The 7,363-nt window shown below is 39.0% G+C and overlaps 1 long non-coding RNA gene across 1 annotated transcript; it reads left to right on the forward strand.

Annotated features, from left to right (window-relative positions):
- The first annotated feature begins 2,480 nt into the window (after positions 1-2,480).
- Positions 2,481-5,752, forward strand: LOC139358012 (uncharacterized). The gene is made up of 2 exons (XR_011612202.1): positions 2,481-2,575; positions 4,280-5,752. It is a non-coding gene; the product is annotated as an uncharacterized lncRNA (long non-coding RNA).
- The last annotated feature ends 1,611 nt before the right edge of the window (positions 5,753-7,363 follow it).

Below are 7,363 nucleotides of genomic sequence, written 5' to 3' on the forward strand. Positions count from 1 at the left end.
TCTTATGGAAAATGTGTACAAATTATAGTGTACCTAGAACAGTAGATTACAGATATGCCAGAGGCATTGTGACAGAATTGAGATTGTACTCTAGAAAATAAAAATATGCCACCTCTGTTTTAGTTAGTGTATTAGTTCATTTTCATGCTGCTATGAAGAAATAACCAAGACTGGGTAAGTTATGAAGAAAAGAGGTTTAATTGACTCACAGTTCCACATGGCTGGGGAGGCCTTAGGAAACTTACAATCACGGCAAAAGGGGAAGCAAACAAACCCTTCTTCACATGGTGGCAGGAGAAGTAAGCGCTGAGTAAAGGGGGAGGTCTCTTATAACACCATTGGATCTTGTGAGAACTCACTAATATGAGAACAGCATGGGGGGAACCACCACCATTATTCAATTGTCTCCCACTAGGTCCCTCGCCATGATATGTAGGGATTATGGAACTACAACTCAAGATGAGATTAAGGTGGGGACACAAAGCCAAACCATACTAGTTAGTTTGGTCTGCTATAACAAATTACCATAGACTGGTGGCTTAACCAACAAACATTTATTTCCCACATCTCTGGAGGCTGGGAGTCCAGGATCAAACCACTGGCAGATCCAATGTCTGGTAGTGGGTTGCTACCTGAATTACAGATGGTCATCTTGCTATGTCCACACATGGAGGAGAACACAGAGAGAAAAAGCAAGTTATCATATGTCCTTTTATGGGGGCACTAATCCCACTTTCGGGAATTCTGCCTTTATGACCTAATCACCTCCCAATGGCTCCACCTCCTAATCCATCACCTTGGGGTTTAGGATTTCAATATATGAATCGGGGGAGGAATGTGTAAACATTTAGTCCCTAGCAATCTCTATCTTTAGTTAGCCAAGAGGAAACATACCAAAAAAATGTACTTTGAAAATAAAAATATAAGCATGTAAAATAAAAATTAACTTTGGTCCTAACAGAAAAGGGCAAAAGCTGTAGAGAAATAGATTTTACTTTCTGAACAAGTAGTTGGAATAAATGGTAGTCTATATTCTCAGACATGCAAAGACACCATCTTCCTTTGTTTTGATAACAGAATTTAATTTTATTTCAGCATCCCCTCCCCACCCTCAGTGGTGGAAATGCATTCTCAGGCTACTCAGTATCTTCACCTTTTAGGAGGTGTGCCCACATTTGGTACAGAGTTTTCCTGTTTCCAAGGTGCTGAGCATGTGTGGATGGGGTTATCTGGCCTTCAGTGCTATTACCTAGCCACACTGACCAGTTGTAACATCCCAATTCCATTGACTATGTGGTCACCAGTCCCCAGGGGATACCACTTGCTCTGTGTCCACTGTCGTTCCAATGGAGGGCTTTCCAGGACAGCTCTCTGTGCCTAGAGCGGACCGATTGCCAGTCCTGGAAAATATGAAACTCAGGCTCATCTTGGTTTCCTTTTACCTTCACCCTCAGCCTGGAATTAGAATGGAGTAAGAATATAAACAAAATGATGTTCTCCTCAGCAAGCATTCTCCCACTATTTTCTTTCTCATCTCATTCCCTATTTTTTGGAAAGATAGTGTTGAGTGTTATTCCCCGTTACCCAAATTCTGCTGAGTCAAACCTTTTCATTTAGAATAAGCCTGGCAAGCCCTGGCAGCTTTCTGAATGGGGCAGTTTTCTGCATAGAGGAAGCTGTTTAATATTTCAGAATATCCTGCTTCCAGAAGGACTACCCTATTGCCAGAGCTGCAAAGTTGCCTTGCAAGGTAGTGAGTCACTCATCACTAGACATGATCAATCGAAGTCTCATCAGTCACTTGTCTGGTAGGCTGTTGAAAATTTTAAGCAATACATCAAAGGCTGGCTCAGTAGAAAGTGGGATCAAACCAAGACAATGATAATAACCTCTGGTGTTTGTTAAAACATTCACTGATTTTTCTTACCCTGCTCTGAGATGCACTAAATTAAAATCTAAAGGGGCAAGAAAGATGGTTGATATTTTAAATAAAATCACCAACTTATTTTTATCCAGCCGTATTTTGAACGCACTGGCATTCCACTTGATCCTGAGATATTCTGAAAAAGACTTATTCTAATTAATACCCACAAAGGCTTACCAAATTGGGCACATTACATTGTTCCTGAAAGCAACATATAACCAGTGAAGACTCCTTTTGTTTATGTTGTTAATAAGAGATGTCGCAAAGAGACATCACACATGCTTGGTTAATATTATCAAAACAATTATTCATTTATTCATCTCAGCTCAGTGTACTGGTGCAAGCTGGCTCTATAGATCTTGCAGACGTGGCCTGTATGAGTGCATAAACAGAAACCTGTGTCACATGTAATAAATCATCTCCAAACCCTCGCGACTCAGTGAGTACTGACGAGAGATATGGGGAGTCTAACGTCTGATATACTCTGCAGAAAACTGAGATTCTAATCATCTAGGAGGCAGTCATATGAAAGTCTGATCCAATTACTTATATTTTCCAGAATGCCCAGAGTGGAGGCAGAGTCTCGCCTTTTGTTGAACGGCAGTCTAACATGCACCAACACACCAACGTGCAGGAGCTGAAAAGACGAAAGTGAGATGCTTTGATTGGAATTGTTTTTATTCAGTTAAGCAGTGAAGCTAATCTATATAATAATATGGCATGATGTTCAAGTCTAATTCATTTTCTAGGGTTTAATGAAGAAATTAAAATGCTATAAGTAAGAACCTTAATTCTATGTTAAATTTTTAAACTGCTTTGTTAAAAATAAAATAATTTAACTAAGAGACTATTTAATTTCATTGAGAGCCTGGATTCTACAGTCAGTGCCCTAATAGCCACTTTGTTGAGTGGCTCTGGGGATGTTACTTAAACTTTCTTTGCCTCAGTTTTCTTAACCATAAGGTGATGAGGGGAATAGTGTCTACCTCATAGAGTTGTTGAAAGGATTAAAGGAGTTAAAATGTAATGCCTTTGGAATATCCTCTGGCACTTAGTAAACCCTGTGTTATCACCTACCTTTCCTTTCAACAAACATTTATTAAGTGACTATCACGGGTCAGGTAACAGAAAATTAACAATAATTCAAATACACTTCTTCCTTCCGTTCAAGAAGAGAGTTGTTTAAAAGGTAGACTCAAGTATATGTTAATCAAAAGTTTGCAATGCTGAGGTAGAGCCACTCATGATTCTACCAGGAGTGATGGCAGCTGCAGGTCCCAGGAACAACATGGAATGAGGGTCAGTTGAGTGCCTCCTGCTTCCCACATGGTGTTCTACAGTTTCTATTCTGTGAATTCTCAAAGCTTTGTATTGTCTCATTTTATGAGAGAAATGAAGATGAGGAAAGGAAGGAAGAAAGGGAGGGAGGGAGGCAGGAAGGGAGGGAGGAAGGAAGGAAGGAAGGAAGGAAAGATGGAAGGAAGGAAGGGAGGAAGGGAGGAAGGAAGAGAGGAAGGAAAGAAAAAAGGAAGAAAGGAAAACTCAGAAAATTCATGTAAATATTATGTTACATGACTGTTAAGTAGAAAAAGGCAGAATATGTAGTTTTAAAATACATGTTTTTGACTTTTTTTCCTCGAATCTTTTAGAACAAATAGACTTTCTATGACTGTCTAACCTATGTGATTTTTCAACCTGTTGGTGAACTATGGGATTGCTTTGTGCCATGGACTTGAATTCTACTTTTCTTGGGCAAGACAGATTTCAAAATTAATTCAATTAAAGAAACCAAGCAGCTATGTTTAGGAACATTTAAAGACATAAAATTGTTTTAAGAAACCAAGGAGTATAGGAGAGTAGAAACCTAGTTCCTTCCATTAAACCCTTGCTTCTAAGGTGCCTTACGTGGCCCATTGAGAATCCATTCCAAAAGCAGAGCTGGCTGGGTATCTCCTCTCTGCTGAGACTCGAGGATGTAAACATAAATTACAAATTCTCCTTGCTGTCCAGGAACGTATGGCAAGAGCATATAAAAGAGGGTCTTGAAAATCCTGGACATTCAATATTTGAGGCAATCTTCCATGCCTAAGTTTAAAAAACATTGCAGGATTTAGCAAGATGAAAAAAGAAAGAAATTGGGGGAAACAACAACCTAGGCAGAGAGAAAACAGCGTGAGCAAAGGCAGGTTTTGGGACAGGATAAAACAAACAAAAAAGCAAACAGGCAGGTGGTGGTGGTACGGATGGTAGGCAGTTCCAGACATGATGAGAGACGAATATGAGAAGAGGGAGCAGCCATGAAGATTCTGGGTGTGTGTTTGAGTCAAGAAACAGAACTTATGCTTTGTCTTCCAGATGATAGAAAGCCATCTAGGAGTTTTCAGCTAGAGAGTAGCATGGCTGGATGGGAAGTTGCTGGATCCTTCTGGAAGAAGCAAGCATTTAAGGAAGCCAACCCAGAAGAGACAAGGCTCCTGCAGAGGCTCAAGGGAAAGATGGAAGAGTCTGAAGGAGGAGAGGGGTCATGGGAATGGGGAGGTGAAGAGTCATTTGAGAAGGATTTCAGAGGCAAACTTGGGAGGACCTAGCAAGTAATCACAGGGAATGAGGAATATGAGTGAAGGGGGTCACAGGGAAATGTTAATTTTCTAGCCTGGGTGGCTGGGGTGGTGGTCATATCTACTGAGATAGAAAACATCAGTGGAATACGCTGGTTTTTCCAGTAGAAATTTTTTAATTAAAAAAAGCATGTTATTATTCAACATAAAGAACTAAAATAAAACAAGTACATGAAGATTAAAGGTTCAAAAAAAATTTAAAAAGCACTCACGCTTTCTCTGAGTAAAATATATATTTCATTCTGAATACAAACATATGTATATACAAGCTTAACAGATATAGATAAGGTATAAATGTCATCTATGTATATAGCTATCTATGTATGTATGTATTTATCTATAGAAAGAGAACATAAGCATATTAGACATAACTTTTTAAATCAATCATATTTTTAAAAATTACCTGAAACTAACAAATGACAAAAGAATTGAAGAAAAATGAAATGTAAACATTTGAAGTAAACATTTCTTTACAAGAGCTATGTTTCTATAAGAACTCTCCAATGTTTAGAAAAAAATATGTGGACCATTAGGAATATGAAGTTATTAATGTTTATTTTTAATTGCATGCTTTGTTATTTTCTACATCTATTGACTTCTTGCTCTGAAAAGTTTGAAAAATGAACACACATCTTTTCACCTTCCCTTTGAGAGTAAGATTTTGAGTGCATTTCTGGACAAATTAAGTTTGTAGTGGCTGTGAAATTTTTCAAAGGAGATGGAGAGCAGATAGTTGCATAATTTTGAAATATGGGATTATGAAGAGAGGCCCAGGGAAAGTAAGGAACAATCAAGGAAAAAGAAGGAGATCCTGAAGAGTTAGTGCTTATAGAACTCAGTGGTTCATTATGAAGAACCAAGTAATGTCTGACCATCCAAAAGAAAGCCAATGGAAATCCTCCATTACATTTGGCAGTGGGAAGGTAGCAGTTGCCCCGTGAAGAACTGTGCAGATCAGTCTCCAGGGGCAGGAAGCACTAGGTGGGGCTTGAATGGGATTGAGTTGAATGGGATTGAATGGAAGGAAATGGCCTCACCAGCCATGTGGACACATCATTCAAGAAGCAGTGTTACACATGATGGAATAACACAAGCCCATAAAAATGGTGAGTCTAAAAAGATATTCGGTAACTTGGAAAATGTTTTCATGTGGATTGTTAAATTTTAAAAAATATGAACATTTTGTAGAGAATAAAATATATTACCCTGATGACTAGCTATGAAAATTCTTCTCTGTTATTATTATCATCATTTTTAAACATTATTTTCTCAATTTATAAATTTGTTTTAAAAAATATGTCTTTATACAAGGAAGACCTGTGTGAACTCTGAGAGTCTATCGGTGTCTTTATGAAGTAACTGAAGAGAAGGCTAACCATGTAGACCCTTTATGGGTCACTGTTAACATACGTTTTTCTGGGTTTTTTTTCTTTTTAACTTTTGTGGGTAAATAGCAGGTGTATATATTTATGGGGTGTATGAGATGTTTTGATACAGGCATGCAATATATAATAATCACATCATGGAGAATGGGGTATTCCTCAAGCATTTATTCTTCGTGTTACAAACAACCCAATTATACTCTTTTAGTTATTTTTAAATGTACAATGTCATTAGCATTGACTATAGTCACCCTGTTGTGCTATTAAATAGTAGGCCTTATTCATTAACCATCCTGACCTCTTCTCCCCAACCAAAATCCTTCCTAGCCTCTGGCAACCATCCTTCTACTTTCTATTTCCATGAGTTCAATTGTTTCGATTAAAATGCATTTTCTTTTCCTATAAGATGAGGGCTACAAAAAGAACAGGTAGTCGCTCAATGAGCGACATTGGATAGGGCAACATCATGATTTATTATCCAAATAAGCTCCGTTGGTAGAGTGAAAAGAGGCAGCAACCCACTGGGCCTCTGAGCAGCCCTAAGCTGACAGGCTTGCGTGAGCCTGCAGGACATCTGGTCCCCCCAGGCATGAAAGACATAGATTGGAAGTCCTCATTCCACACTTATTCTAGTGCTCTGAGGGCTTGAAATTGCCATAGATGATGATTGTTTTGGATCAAAGGTTCGAAGGTTTCTTTAAAATGAAAGTATGAGACAGGCACCTCTGTAAAAGACTAATTGCAATAGTTTTACCAGATTAGTCGAATTCCCTGAAGGTGTTTGAGAAATGAGACATTGTGTTAGGCAACAGGAGGCTATGCTAATGAATGAACTAAAGTAGTCATGGCCCAATACTAGAAAACTTTCTCTCTTACTCATTGTTTTAGTTTCCTAGGGCTGCTCTAAAAAAAATACCAGGAACTGCGTGGCTTTAAACAAGGGAACTTTATTCTCTCAGGATTCTGGAGGACGGAAACCCAAAATCAAGGTATCACTAGGGCCATGCTGTTTCCCTGGGCTCTAGGGGAGAATCTGTCCCATGCTATGCTCTTAGTTTCCAGTGTTGCTGTCAGTGCTTGGTGTTCCTTGGCTTTTGAACACATCACTCCAGTCTCTGCCTCTGTCACCGCACGGGCTTCCCTCCCTGTTCTTCTCTTCTTATCAAGACACCAGTCGTATGGATTAGTACCATCCATTGACCTCCGTCTCAACTGGATAACATCTACAAAGTCCCTATTCCCAAATAAGGTAACATTTGCTGGCACCAGAGGTTAAGGTACTGTTTAGGTGGGCACAGTTCAGCTTACAGCAGAGCTTTGGGTCAAGACAGCCAAATAATTTTGAGAAATAAAATAAGATGGCACCAAAAGCCCAGTGACGTGGGTTTGAAAGTGACAAGAAGATGATCAAACAGAGCATGTAGGAAAAAGGTCATGAG

This window comes from Macaca nemestrina, chromosome 13 (genome assembly GCF_043159975.1).
Source record: "Macaca nemestrina isolate mMacNem1 chromosome 13, mMacNem.hap1, whole genome shotgun sequence".
Lineage (NCBI taxonomy): Eukaryota > Metazoa > Chordata > Mammalia > Primates > Cercopithecidae > Macaca > Macaca nemestrina.